General features: G+C 43.3%; 1 pseudogene; it reads right to left on the bottom strand.

The window, feature by feature from the left end:
- Positions 1-13092: 13092 nt before the first annotated feature.
- Positions 13093-14143, bottom strand: LOC112132675 (SERPINE1 mRNA-binding protein 1-like; annotated as a pseudogene).
- Between the last annotated feature and the right edge of the window lie 725 nt (positions 14144-14868).

The raw sequence follows: 14868 nt of genomic DNA, 5'->3' as shown, positions 1-14868 counted from the left end.
TAAGCCCAAAAGTTTGGGAGCCCAAGGTGGGCAGATCATGAGGTCAGGAGTTCGAGAGCAGCCTGGCCAACATGGCGAAACCCCATCTCTACTAAAGATATAAAAAATTAGCCGGGTATGGTAGCACACACCTGTAATCCCAGCTACTCGGGAGGCTGAGGCAGGAGAATCACTTGAACCTGGGAGGCAGAGGTTGCAGTGAGCCGAGATGGCGCCATTGCACTCCAGGCTGGGTGACAGGGTGAAACCCTGTCTCAAAAAAAAAAAAAAAAAAAAAAAAGACTGGCCCTGGCCTGGCGCGGTGGCTGACACCTATAATCCCAACACTTTGGGAGGCTGAGGTGGTCAGATCACGAGATCAGGAGTTCAAGACCAGCCTGGCCAACATGGCAAAACCCCGTCTCTACTAAAAATACAAAAATTAGCTGGGTGTGGTGGTGCGTGCCTGTAATCCCAGCTACATGGAAGGCTGAGGCAGAATTGCTTGAAGCCGGGGGACGGAGGTTGCAATGAGCCAAGATTGTGCCATTGCGCACCAGCCTGGGTGACAAGAGCGAAACTGTGTCTCAAAAAAAAAAAAAAAGACTGGCCTGGCCCACCTTCACCTGTCCCATTTAGCTGTCCTACTCACCTGCCTTGCTTGCTGTATTTTAGCTGCATCTGTCTCCTTTCCATTTCATGGGTATGTCACTGTCCTTCCCACTGGCACACTCCCCATCCCACTTCCTGCACCCACCTTTACATAGGTGACACCTTATTGTTCCGGTATCTGCTTAACAAGATGGTCTCCTCAGAGAGGCTTTCCCTGCCCACCCCATCTGAACAGGTTCTCTCTCTCCCCAGTGGTGATATTTCTAATTTATACCTGCATTTGTTTGTCATTTATTTGGGTTCTGTCCCCGCTGTAATCCCACAGATAGACATCAGTCCCCTTGAGCACAAAGACATGCCTGTCTCCATAACCATGAGGTCAGCCCTTTCCCCGAGAGGCAGTGGGAAGAAAAGAGAGTGGCTAGTGGGTCATTTGGCAGCATCCAAGACCAGAGGCTGGCACACCCAGGAGGCATCCTGGCCATTCCCAACTTAGTCTCCACTTCCTGCTGGCTTCATGGGGTAGGGGTTGTAATCCTCTGTCATCATTGACCAAGGGGTCAGTGTTCAACCATTCTATATGAACCCCCTATGCCCTGAAGCCTTGCCTGCCCATGAAGCAGGCCTGCTTTCTGTGGGTGGGCATCAAGCTGGGGCCTTGTACTGGATGAGAACCTGAGGGCCAGGCCTGGACCCTGGGGACTGGCAGAACCCTTGGCCAGGGCATCATGCTGTTTTCAACCCATGAAGAACTGAATGAAATTCCACAAGCCAGCCAGGCCTGCTGTCAGTGATCAGTGGCCCTCCATTGCCACTGACCAGCCAGCTTCCTTCAGTCAGTCCAAATGAGGCCAGTCACATAATGACTCCCTGTGGCTAATTACCCAAGCAATCAGGTGATCCCCACTGTAGAGTCACTGCTGACCCCATGCCATTCTTCACTGAGGTCCAGCTGACTATGCTGGCCCTGCTGCCTCGGGAGCACAGACCATGACTCCACATTCTGCATAACACCTGCCCTGCTTCCCTCCATGTCTTGGCTCCTGCAAACCCTGCTCCACCAGGTGTCCTTCTCACCTACGCTGTGTTGTCAGGGAAAAAACAGTGGGTGTGGAGGCAGACAGCTGGGGTCAAGTTCAGAGTTACTCACTGCTTCTCTATGAGACCTTCTATGGGACCCTTCACCTCTCTGGGCTCAGTTTCCTCATCTTTGTAAAATGGGGAGGAAACCACCTACTTTGCTGGGTCATAGGAATCCAAGAGCAAAATGTATGTAAACATTCTTTGCAAACTGTAAAGCACAACAGAATGATGAGAAGTAATTGTCCTGACCTCAAAGCCATCTCCTCCAGGAGGCCTCCCAAGATTGCTCCCCTTCTTTCTCTGTCTTCCTAAAGCACTTAGCTTGCTTTTCCTCAGTTGCTTACCACGGAACAGGCACTGGCCCTCTTGACCCCGTTTTCTATCCTTGAGTGCCACAAGCCCAGGATTATGCCCCCATTCATCCCCAAAGACCGCTTCTCTTGGAGAAGATATATTAATGGGCACAGTGTTCCAATTTTATGTTATTGAGCCATGCATTTTTCTTAAATTATTTTGCACCTTCAACTTCTTATCTGCTAATAAAAGGTCACAGGCACCAAATAAGTGACCAAGGACGCTCAGCAATACATGAAAAAACAGGGAGCAGTTCTTTGGGTTGGAGTGTCTTTTTTTTTTTTTTTTTTTTTTTGAGACGGAGCCTCGCTCTGTCTCCCTCTGTGGATCACTTGAGCTCATGAGTTTGAAACCAGCCTGGATAACATGGTGAAACCCCTATCTCTACAAAGAATACAAAAATTAGCCAGGTGTGGTGGTGCACACCTGTAGTCCCAGCTACTTGGGAGGCTGAGGTGGGAGGATGGCTTGAGCCTGGGAGGTGGAGGTTGCAGTGAGCTGAGATGATGCCACTGCACTCCAGCCTGGGCAATAGAGCCAGACCTTGTCTAAGAAAAAAAAAAAATTGTATGAGGAATGTATACAGTGACTGGGACAGAGGACACAAACTGGTAGGCCCTGTGTCAAATGTGGCCCAGTGGCGCTTTGCTTGACCAGCACAGTGAGGTGCTTTTTTTTGTTGTTGTTGTTGTTTTATTTTGTTTTGTTGCTTTTTTTGTGAGACAGGCTCTTGCTCTGTCACCCAGGCTGGAGTGCAGTGGCACAATCATTGCTCACTGCAGCCTTGATCTCCCAGGCTCTAGTGATCCCTCCACCTCAGACTCCCAAGTAGCTGAGACTACAGGTGCGTGCCACCATGCCTGGCTAATTTTCGCATTTTTTTAGAGATGGGGGTCTCACTATGTTGCCTAGGCTGGTCTCAAACTCCTAAGCTCAAGTGATCTGCCCCCCATTGGCCTCCCAAAGTGCTAGGATTACAGGCATGAGTGTGGCCGAGATTTTTTTACAATACTTTTTTTTAGGTATAATTTGCATACAATAAAATATACCCATTTTGGGCTGTGTGCGGTGGTTCACGCCTGTAATCCCAGCACTTTGGGAGGCTGAGGTGGGCAGATCACATGAGGTCGGGAGTTTGAGACCAGCCTGGCCAACATTGTGAAACCTCATCTCTGCTAAAAATACAAAAATTAGCCAGGTGTGGTGGTGCACGCCTGTAATCCCAGCTACTCGGGAGGCTGAGCCATGAGAATCCCTGGAACCCAGGGGACGGAGGTTGCAGTGAGCCAAGATCACCCCACTGCCCTCCAGCCTGGGCAATAGAACAAGACTCTATCTCAAAAAAAAAAAAAATATATATATATATATATACACATATATATACATATACATATACCTATTTTATAAGTGTAGAGTTCTCTGAGTGCTCACAGAGGTGCAGCCCATGTAACCACCACCACGAAGACACAGAGACTTCTTTTTTTTTTAAGGAAGTCTCTCTCTGTCACCCAGGTTGGAGTGCAGTGTTGTAATCTCGGCTCACTGCAACCTCCGCCTCCCGGGTTCAAACAATTCTTCTGCCTCAGCCTCCCAGGTAGCTGGGATCACAGGCACATGCCACAATGCCCGGCTAATTTTTATATTTTTAGTAGATGGAGTTTCACCATGTTGGCCAGGCTGGTCTCGAACTCCTGATCTCAGGTGATTTGCCAGCCTCGGCCTCCCAAAGTGCTAGGATTACAGGCATGAGCCACCACTCCTGGCCAACACAGAGCCTTCTAATGACTCCCCTCACCCATAGGCAAACACTGATCTGATTTCTAGTTTCAAGATTAGTTTTACCTGTTTTTATAAACTTCATCATAGGCCAGGCACGGTGGCTCATGCCTGTAAACCCAGCACTTTAGGAGGCCGAGGTGGGAGGATTGATTGAGGCCAGGGGTTCGAGACCAGCCTGGGCAACATAGCAAGACCCCATCTCTACAGAAAATTTAAAAATTAGCCAGATGTAGTGGCCCAAGCCTGTAGTCCTAGCTACTCAGGAGGCTAAGGTGGGAGGATCACTTGAGCCTGGAGGTCAAGACTGCAGTGAGCTGTGATTGTGCCACAGCACTCTAGCCTGGGTGACAGAGTGAGACTTTGCCTCAAAAGAAAAAAAAAAAAGAAAAAAAGAAAAAAAAGAAAAGAATAAAGAAAGAAAAGACGAGAAAAAAAATTTCATCATAGAGCAATACTCTCTCATGTCTGTTTTTTAATTATTATTTTTTGTTCAACTCCTCCAAGTAGCAATCATGTCTGGTTGCTTTTTTCTTTGTTGTTGTTGTTGTTGTTTTCGAGACAGTGTCTCACTCTGTCATCCAGGCTGGAATGCAGTGGTGCCATCTCAGCTCACTGCAACCACTGCCTCCCAGTTCAAGCAATTCTCCTGCCTCAGCCTCCCAAGTAGCTGTGATTACAGGTGTGAGCCACAGCGCTCAGCTAATTTGTGTGTGTGTGTGTGTGTGTGTGTGTGTGTGTGTGTGTGTGTTTTCAGTAGAGACAGGGTTTCTCATGTTGGCCAGGCTGGTTTTGAACTACTGACCTCAAGTGATCCGCCCATCTCAGCCTCTCAAAGTGCTTGCATTACAGGCGTGAGCCCCAGTCCCTGTCTGGCTTTTTGTTTTGAGACAGGGTCTCACTTCATAGGTGCAATAATTGCGCACTGCAGCCTCTAACTCTTGGCTTCAAGTGATCCTCCTGCCTTAGCCTCCTGAGTAGCTGGGACTACAGTCATGTGTCACTACATCTTTTCTTATTTTTCATAGAAACGGGGTCTCACCATGTTGCCCAAGCTGGCCTTGAACTCTAGTCTCAAGTGATTCTACCACCTCAGCCTCCCAAAGTGCTGAGTTTACAAGTGTAACCTGCTGTGTCGGACGTCCTGTTTGTTTCTGAGATTCATCCATGTTTCTACATGTATCAGATTATTCCTTTTCTTTTTCCTTTTTCTTTCTTTCTTTTTTTTTTTTTGAGATGGAGTCTCGCTCTGTTGGCCAGGCTGGAGTGCAGTGGCGCAATCTCAGCTCATTGCAACCTCCACCTCTCGGGTTCAAGCGATTCCCCTGCCTCAGCCTCCTGAGTAACTAGGATTATAGGTGTGTGCCTGTAATTACCATGCCTGGCTAATTTTTGTATTTTTAGTAGAGATGGGGTTTCACCATGTTGGTCAGGTTGGTCTTGAACTCCTGACCTCAGGTGATCTGCCCACTTCGGCCTCCCAAAGTGCTGAGATTACAGGTGTGAACCACTGCACCCGGCCTCTTTTCTTCTTTAATGTTAAACTACTCCTTTATTGCAAGGTAAATCATATTATTTCAATCATGTAGAATGCCCAGGGGATGGAGATTCAAGAGTTCCCTTTTGTACTGGCCTTCAAAATATTGTACCTACATGAATGTATGCCTTCCAAAATACTTAAATCATATTATTTAATATATTTATACTAGTCTAATAAAACATTACATATATTGTAAAACACAAAATATAGAAATGTTAAAAAGAAGTAAAGAAGAGATAAATACTATTTTTAAATTATTTTGTTTGCCAAAGAAGTATAATCATTTTGCCCCCATAAAATATTATATTAAATCATGTTATTATATTCAATGATATTAAAGACAATTATGATATTAAAATATTAATAGTATTTTAATGAAATGAATATGATTGAAAATGTTTCTGTTTTTCTATACTACTGAAGTATAGTTGAAGTACAAAAAGACACATATCTGTAAAGTGATAGCCCCTCTGCCCTACCTGACCCCCAGGCCTTGGAATTGACCGCTCTAGGGTGAAACCTGGGTGCAGCTTATTTTCAGCATGGCATCCAGCGCAGGCAAAAGCATTCTCCATGACCCTCATGAGGCCCTTTTGGAGAGGCCAGGGCAGGAGGTTTGTGAAGAAGGCTGTTCATCTGGCCCTTGGAAGGGACTTGGCAAGGCAGGCCCAACCAGGAGAAGAGAGGATAAAGGGAGATACCACCATGGACCCTCCTACACTCTCTCTCCATAGCCACCTGCTGGGCTTAGGCAAGCACTGCCTGAATCTCTCTGCTGCCCAGAGTCCCTCACACCCCCACCTTTCCACCATGAGTGGAGACCACAGTTCCTGCCTGTCCAATGCCCTCTGTCACAGTCCCTGCCTCTCCCTACTCTGCCATTCTTTCTTTCATATTAAAGTATAGCCTACATATTTAGGTTGGTGCAAAAGCAATTGCAGTTTTTGCTATTACTTTTAATGGCAAAAACTGTGATTACTTTTGCACCAATGTAATACAATAACTGTCAGGATATTGCTGTGAAGCTACAAGATGTTCACAAGGACATTTCATGTGTTTGTTTGATGACTGTTACAGCTACAGAGTAGTTTATTTTTTAATTATTTATTTATTTTTTGAGATGGAGTCTTGCTCTGTCGCCCAGGCTGGAGTGCAGTGCCACCATCTCGGCTCACTGCAACCTCTGCCTCCCTGGTTCAAGTGATTCTCCTGCCTCAGCCTCCCAGTAGCTGGGACTGCAGGCATGCACCACCACACCTGGCTAATTTTTGTATTTTTAGTAGAGACGGGGTTTCACCACATTGGCTAGGCTGGTCTTGAACTCCTGACCTCAGGTGATCCACCCACCTCGACCTCCCAAAATGCTGGGATTACAGACGTGAGCCACCACGCCCAGCCTGGAGCGGTTAAATCTCCCTGGTTGATAAGAGTCTCATAGTTTCCTGCCTGGGCTTACCAGCCAAATTGATGGTGCCACCTCTAGGCCCCCACTTGGTTCCCGCATGTTAGCACTAGATGGATTTGAAAAGAAAGAAATTTCTGCATAGTACAGACAAAATCGGGAAAATGCCCATAGATCTTGCTTTACCCAGTAGCTTTGTACAAAGTGAAGTGTGGCCAATTGAATCCTAATTTTCTCATTACTTATTTTATAATACCTGGAATATATGATCTTCATTCCTGATGGAGCTTGCTTGTAAGGCCACCGGTTTTCATTTTCCACTATCTTTATCTAGTCATTCTGTCAGGTCTGGAGTTAAAAACCTGAGGTAGTCGGCCGGGCGCGGTGGCTCACACCTGTAATCCCAGCACTTTGGGAGGCTGAGGCGGGTGGATCACAAGGTCAGGAGATCGAGACCATCCTGGCTAATACAGTGAAACCCCGTCTCTACAAAAAAAATTATCCAGGTGTGGTGGCGGGCGCCTGTAATCCCAGCTGTTCAGGAGGCTGAGGCAGGAGAATGGCGTCAACCCGGGAGGCGGAGCTTGCAGTGAGCGGAGATCGTGCCACTGCACTCCAGGCTGAGTGACAGAGCGAGACTCCATCTCAAAAAAAAAAAAAAAAAAAAAAAAAACTGAGGTAGTCACTTTACCTCCTGATATAAATTATGTTCTTAAAATGCAGCTAGTACATGTGATCTATTGAAAGCAGAGCGCTGCACTCAAAGATGTCTAGAGGTTCTTTCAGCTGTAAGATTTGGGCTTGAGCTGTGACAAACTTGTGACTATTTCAGAGGAGTTTTTTTTAAGTTACCACCAGGTATCTTTTATATAAACTTTCTTGAACATACAAGTCTCAGGAAGAGTAATGTCATACAAGCGCACTAGGAATTGCCACATACTCCAAAATGGGTGGAAAAAGGAACAAACATTACTAATTTTAAATACTAAGTACATACATAATACCTCAAAAATATAATTTGGTAAATAATCTTCTAACTCGTGTGGGTAATTTTTTCCCTTCCATTTGGAAGTCAACACTTGACTACTAGTTTAGTACAGAAGTAATTAATAGCACAAAAGCTAAATTATTTCCAAATGGGCATTCTAAGCTCTAAAAAAAAAAAAAAAAAAAAGCAATCTCCAGGAGCCATTGATTTCTGCCCCAGCTCAACCTATGGAGTTTACTTACCTATATAAAATGTTCATAATTCTCATCTCATGGAAAAACCTCTTTGTACAACACAAAGGACTTACATAAAGTGATCGGAAAAGTGTCACTAAATGTGAAATACTAAACTATAATCATGTGTTTTTTTGTTTTGTTTTGTTTTGTTTTTTGTTTTTTTTGAAACAGTCTTGCTCTGTTGCCCAGGCTGGAGTGCAGTGGCGCAATCTTGGCTCACTGCAAGCTCCACCTCCCGGGTTCTCACGCCATTCTCCTGCCTCAGCCTCCCAAGTAGCTGGGACTACAGGCAGCCACCATCACACCCGGCTAATTTTTTGTATTTTTAGTAGAGACAGGGTTTCACCGTGCTAGCCAGGATGGTCTTGATCGCCTGACCTCATGATCTGCCCACCTCAGCCTCCCAAAGTGCTGGGATTACAGGCGTGAGCCACTGCATCTGGCTGGTTTTTTTTTTTTTTTTTAGATGGAGCCTCTCTCTGTCACCCAGGCTGGAGTGCAGTGGCATGATTTCGGCTCACTGCAACCTTTGTCTCCTGGATTCAAGCGATTCTCCTACCTCAGCCTCCTGAGCAGGTGGGATTACAGGCGTGTGCAGCCACGCCCAGCTAATTTTTGTATTTTTAGTAGAGACGGAATTTCACCATGTTGCCCAGGATGGTATCCATCTCTTGACCTCATAACCCACCCACCTCGGCCTCCCAAAGTGCTGGGATTACAGGCGTGAGCCACCGCGCCTGGCCCCAATGTTCATATTTTCATCTGTGGCCAAAATCTTGATGATTTTAACAATTTATATTCTAATCATTTCCTAAACTTAAGCTTCTCATGTTTAGATTACGAACTTGCTTTCTCTATATTCTTGAAATTACCTAATTCCTCAGCCTGAAAGACTTATTTCAATCACTTCACATAACCTCCAAATTCGAACTTAAAAATCAAGGAAGATTTTAAGTTAGGAAACATGCCTAGAAGCATGCCTAAGGTAAAAGGTAATCCCAGGGCACAGCTAAGCCAAATGACAAGCTAGATTTCTGGGAAGCTGCCACTTACTATTAATCTCAACCTGACAATTATCTTACAAATGATATTGATAAATCATTTAATTACTATGGTCCAGTTCAAATATGCATCATTTTACTGCCTTGTTACCAGTTATGGCATACAAAGCAAAGTAAATAATGAAGTTTCTGGGCTTTTCTTAGTTAACCTGAAGATCTGGCTTGTCAGTGTTCAGACTTGCTAAAACTTATGTACATATTTATCTCAGTATAATCCAAATGTCTGGGTTAGAATCTATTTTCTAAGTGTTTACTTTCTTTAGAAAGTAGAATGGCATGCACCTAAGACCTCTGGAATTTGCTATAGCATTGGACTAGATGTCCACTAATATACCTGAACAATCTTACCTTTAAAGTCAACATCCGTTAGGTTCTAGCAACTTCCTATTTCTCATTCCTTTAAATCTTTTAATACCTATTGTTTCCTTCCACATACTAGTACTTTCCTAAAGACATATTAGGTTGGCGCAAAAGTAACTGCACCAATCTAGTATTTTCAAAATCCAGTACAAGTTTAGGCTTTGTATGCAACTCCCTGTAACATTTTTCTATTTCAGTGCGACCATCTCTGGCAATTAGAAAAATAACAAAATTAGAATGAATGAATACTTAATATCCTCCATCCAAATCCATACCAAAAACAAGCCCCAAATATATTGACAGCCCTGAAAATGATGTGTCCTACTTTCATTTAAAAAATAAAACAGAGTAAAGGAACTAACTAGATGTATAGTACCTGATGCCACATTTTTTTTGAGATGGAGTTTTGCTCTTATTGCCCAGTCTGGAGTGTAAGGGTGTGATCTCAGCTCACCATAACCTCCGCCTCCCAGGTTCAAGCGATTCTCCTGCCTCAGCCTCCCGAGTAGCTGGGATTACAGGCATGTGCCACCACATCCCGCTAATTTTTTGTATTTTTAGTAGAGATGAGGTTTCACCACATTGTCCAGGCTGGTCTTGAACTCCTAACCTCAGGTAATCCACCTGCCTTGGCCTCCCAAAGTGCTGGGATTACAAGCGTGAGCCACCACGCCTGGCCCCCTGGTGCCACTTTTTAAAAATCTTGCATAACTCCACAGTTCTCAAAATAGCTAATAAAGAAACCATGTCTCCAATAATTTCGATACAAGCTGTAAGTGCCTTAAAAACTTCAGCTCTGGCATTACTTCTATTTAAAAGTGTCAAGATAAAAGTTCACTGAAACATCTGCTGCCACTATTACTTTAGGAATCTGTATCCATTTAGGGATTTTTTTCTTCTAGACTATTATAGCCAGTTTGTCAATAAAAAGTAGCATTCAGTGTGCTTAACTTTCACTATCAAAAAAGTGATCTGCTAAGAAGTGATGATTGGATTCAATCCAAGAAGTCCTTGTTTTCTATTTTACAAGAACTCAACTTTCCCAATTAAGTTGTTAGTCATTAAGATAGGTACCCTTTCCAAATGTGATTCAACAGCCTGGTTTTTAGCAAATAAAAACTCCATTTTATGTTTAAAAATTAAACATAAGCACACAGGAGGCCAGGCGCGGTGGCTCACGCCTGTAATCCTAGCACTTTGGGAGGCCAAGGTGGGTGGATCACCTGAGGTCAGGAGTTCAAGACCAGTCTGGCCAACATGGTGAAACCCCATCTCTACTAAAAATACAAAAATTAGCTGGGCGTGGTGGCATGTACTCCCAGCTACTTGGGAGGCTGAGGCAAGAGAGTTGCTTGAACCTGGGAGGCGGAGGTTGCAGTGAGCCGAGATCGCACCACTGCACTCCAGCCTGAGTGACAGAGTGAGACTCCATCTCAAAAAAAAAAAAAGAAGTGAGCATGAAAATAAATCTTTATTTTCAGTTATTACCCACCAGTAAGAGAAAGTTAGGTTCACAATTTTAGCTCTTGACACAAAGTGAACTAGGAGACAAATTTATATCCATCAGATACAACTAATGGACCAACTTTTTAAGTTCTGGCTATCTTGAAAACTTGCAACGTACCAGGTATTGCTGTGTTGTCTCTCAAGATAGCAATGGGTGACACTGAGTAGAAGTTGTGAAGTGTTTTTAATAGCAGGTGTTTTCTATAGTATGCTGCTGAAAATCAGAGGTTTATAAACATGGTACATGTTCAGAAATGAGTTAGATACTTGAAAAGTCTAAACACACTGATTTAGGAGTGTGTATGTTGCAGTCTCAAGAGGGGTCAATAGTCCATGTGGACTAAATTAATCTCTGGGTAGCACGTATATTAGACATTAGCATCAGTGCAGAACATGCTCAGCATCAGATCCAAAACACCAGCACAAGTTTATCCATCATTAAAAACAATTACCTCCTTCCTAAAATGTCAGAATAGTAGGTAACTTAGATTAATAAATCTAATCCAAGTAAGTAACTCTTGTAATGTACAATTCTCTTTTATTAGTATATGTGAGAAACAATCAGCTAAATAGAAATGTTTAAGATTGAAGTTGTCCAATATTTTTAAAACTGGACATTACCATATACAGGTAGAACATTTCTAAAAATTAAGTGACGAACGATTCTTAAAACTTTAAAAAAAAAGTCCTTCCCTGTTTAACAATAAATGTGGAAGAATAAAAGACAATCCTAGAAAACTTTTCTTATTCATCATTCTCTCCATGGATGTTTTAATACGTGGTGATGCTCCCATTAAAGGAATCCATTATTAACTTAATTTTCTAATGGAGGAAGAGGGAGAAGATAATTATCACTTTCTGTGGAACAAATACTCAACTTAGGACCAAATAATAACAATCTAGGAAATTTAGAAACAGTAAAGATTTTCAGTTTATATTTAATGGATGGTGCTGCTGTTCTAACCTTATAAAGTAAAGCTGTCTGCTTCCCGAATTCCAAAAATTAAAATACTCCCCAACCTCATCCTACCAACCAGTGCCCTTTGGATTTTTTTTGCTTGTTTTAGAACAAAGAAGGGTTAAATGGTTGCTGATTATGGATATACCATTGTGATTTTAGTACCTTTCACACACAGAAATCATACCAAATGGCCAGACACTTACTTTACAGAACACTTTAAACATTACACATTGGCCAAATCAACTTATTCCACCCACCCTGGTGGAAGTGGGGTGGGGAAACTCATATCTACAAAGCTACTTCACTTGACAGGATGTGTCTACCAACAATATGTAGCTTAAACAACTTTCACCAATAAGATGTCTAGTTTAGATTTTAAAATAGGAAAGTCACTCATTTAAAAAGTAAATATAGTTGAAAATGTATATCAGTTATAATTTGAACCTGATGAACCATGCAAGGAGCAAGGGTTAATAAACCAATGTGCTTTGAATTTGTTCAAGTACTGATATTTCTGTATATAAAGATTTAGCATATATATATACATATATATAAAAAACAGCTATCATGAGAAGTGAAAAAAGAGTTTTCCCCAAAAATGAAAATATTAAAACTAAGTTAAAATACGTATAGTTAGTATCCCACACAGCATAAAATTTGACAAATCAAAGTTTAACATGTCCCAGTTGACCATGTGTGAAAATGCAAAGCAGATATTAAAACCAATATGTCCAATATTTAAAACCAGTTTGTAATTGTGGAACTTCTAAATCCTTAATTAAAAAACACAAATGAAGTGAAAGCTTTAAACTGGTACACACTGTTCACACCTATATTTCAGGTTTGGAAATGCATATTTGTAAGCAGCAATACAAAAGTATTCATGAAGAATGCATAATTTGAAAACTATGAAGACATCCCTGCTACCATTACCTTTTTTTTTTTCTTTCTTTCTTTCTTTCTTTCTTTTTTTTTTTTTTTTGAGACGGAGTCTCCTCTGTCACCCAGGCTGGAATAGAGTGGCGCAATCTTGGCTCACTGCAACCTCCGCCTCCCAGGTTCAGTCGATTCTCTTGCCTCAGCCTCCCAAGTAGCTGGGACCACAGGCAAGTGCCACTACGCCTGGCTAATTTTTTGTATTTTTAGTGCAGACAGGGTTTCACCATGTTAGCCAGGATGGTCTTGATCTCCTGACCTCGTGATCCGCCCGCCTCGGCCTCCTAAGCGCCCAGCCACCAATACATTTCTAAATGCAAAACTGACTATCATATTTGTTACTTGTGTGTAGCAAGAGATGTTCATTTTTAAAACAGATAAAACTGTCTTTAGGTGTGAATGGTATGAATGACAGTTTTTTTTTAAATTTCTTAGTTGTTTGGAATCCTTAAGCAAAAGCTTTGAACAGAAGAGTTCACAAAGGAACCGGGGTTGTCTCATGGCATCAGTTACGCCAGAGCTGGGAATACCTCTGGGTCATCCACATCAGGAGCAGAAGCACTTGTCGGTCCTGCTGCCACGGTTTGGGCGCCCACCACGCCCACATCCGCCTTGTCCTCCCCTGCCACCACGTCCTGGGTGGCCAAGGTCTCCAAAATTGATCTCCAGCTGAGATGTTATATCATTTGCTGGCTTCTGGAAATGATGGTCCATAACCGATTCTTCAGCATGAGTCTCTTCACTTTTTGATTTATGAAGAACAAATCCCTTCTTCCACTGCCCATCAGCACCTTCATTTGGTTTTCAGATATTAAATTTTACTTTTGCCCAGTCTTTATTTTGAATAGCCTTCCACTCATCCAAAGTCATCTCTCTCGGACCCTCCTCTTTTACCTCCTCCACTTCATTCTCCTTATTTTCAGTGACTGCCACTGGATGATGTTCCTAACCTTCAGGTGTTTCCTCAGTCACATTTGATGGATCCAAGTCAGTTAATTCGTCTTTGACAGTTCCCCAGTGGTAAGATCCGCTACCTCCACGTTTGTCCTCGTGCTTCAGGCCACTGTAATGTGAAAAAGAAGATCACTTCCACAATGCCTATCAAATTCACGTGTGCCACAAGAATCAGATCCATCTCCTCAGCCCATTCCACATCCACGACCTCGAATAGGTTGGTCAATAATCGGTCTATCTAGTGAAAATTCGCCTCCTTCACTCTTTTCTTCAAGTGGCTTTTCAAATCTTCGTTCACGAGGTGGTCGCCTTTCTGGTCTTCTATCAGTTATTTTCCCTTCACCCTGAAGTTGTTGATCAGGTCTTCTTCCAACTCCTCATCTTATTCTTTCTTTCTTTCCTCTCTTTCTTTCCTTCTCTCTCTTTCCTTCCTTCCTTCTTTTTTTTTTTTTTTTTTTTTTTTTGACGGAGTCTTGCTCTGTCACCCAGGCTAGAGTGCAGTGTTGAGATATCGGCTCATTGTAAGCTCCGCCTCCCAGGTTCACGCCATTCTCCTGTCTCAGCCTCCCGAGTAGCTGGGACTATAGATGCCTGCCACCACACCCGGCTAATTTTTTGTATTTTTAGTAGAGATGGGGTTTCACCGTGTTAGCCAGGATGGTCTCGATCTCCTGACCTTGTGATCTGCCCACCTCGGCCTCCCAAAGTGCTGGGATTACAGGCCTGAGCCACCGGGCCCGGCCTCTCTCTTTTTCCTTTCTTTCCTTTCCTTTCTTTTCTTTCCTTCTCTTTCTTTCTTTCTCTCTCTTTCTTTATTTTCTTTCTTTCTTCTTTCTTTCTTTCTTTTTCTTTCTCTCTCTCTCTTTCTTTCTTTCACAGAGTCTTGCTCTGTAGCCCAGGCTGGAGTGCAATGGCGTGATCTTGGCTCACTGGAACCTCTGCCTCCCAGGTTCAAGCACTTCTCCTCCCTCAGCCTCCCGAGTAGATGGGACTACAGAAGCATGCCACCATGCCCAGCTAATTTTTTGTATTTTTAGTAGAGATGAGGTTTCGCCATGTTGGCCAGGCTGGTCTCAAACTCCTGACCTCAAGTGATCTGACCCACCTTGGCCTCCCAAAG

This window comes from Pongo abelii, chromosome 2 (genome assembly GCF_028885655.2).
Source record: "Pongo abelii isolate AG06213 chromosome 2, NHGRI_mPonAbe1-v2.0_pri, whole genome shotgun sequence".
Lineage (NCBI taxonomy): Eukaryota > Metazoa > Chordata > Mammalia > Primates > Hominidae > Pongo > Pongo abelii.
This window is presented reverse-complemented; position numbering and strand designations above follow the sequence as displayed.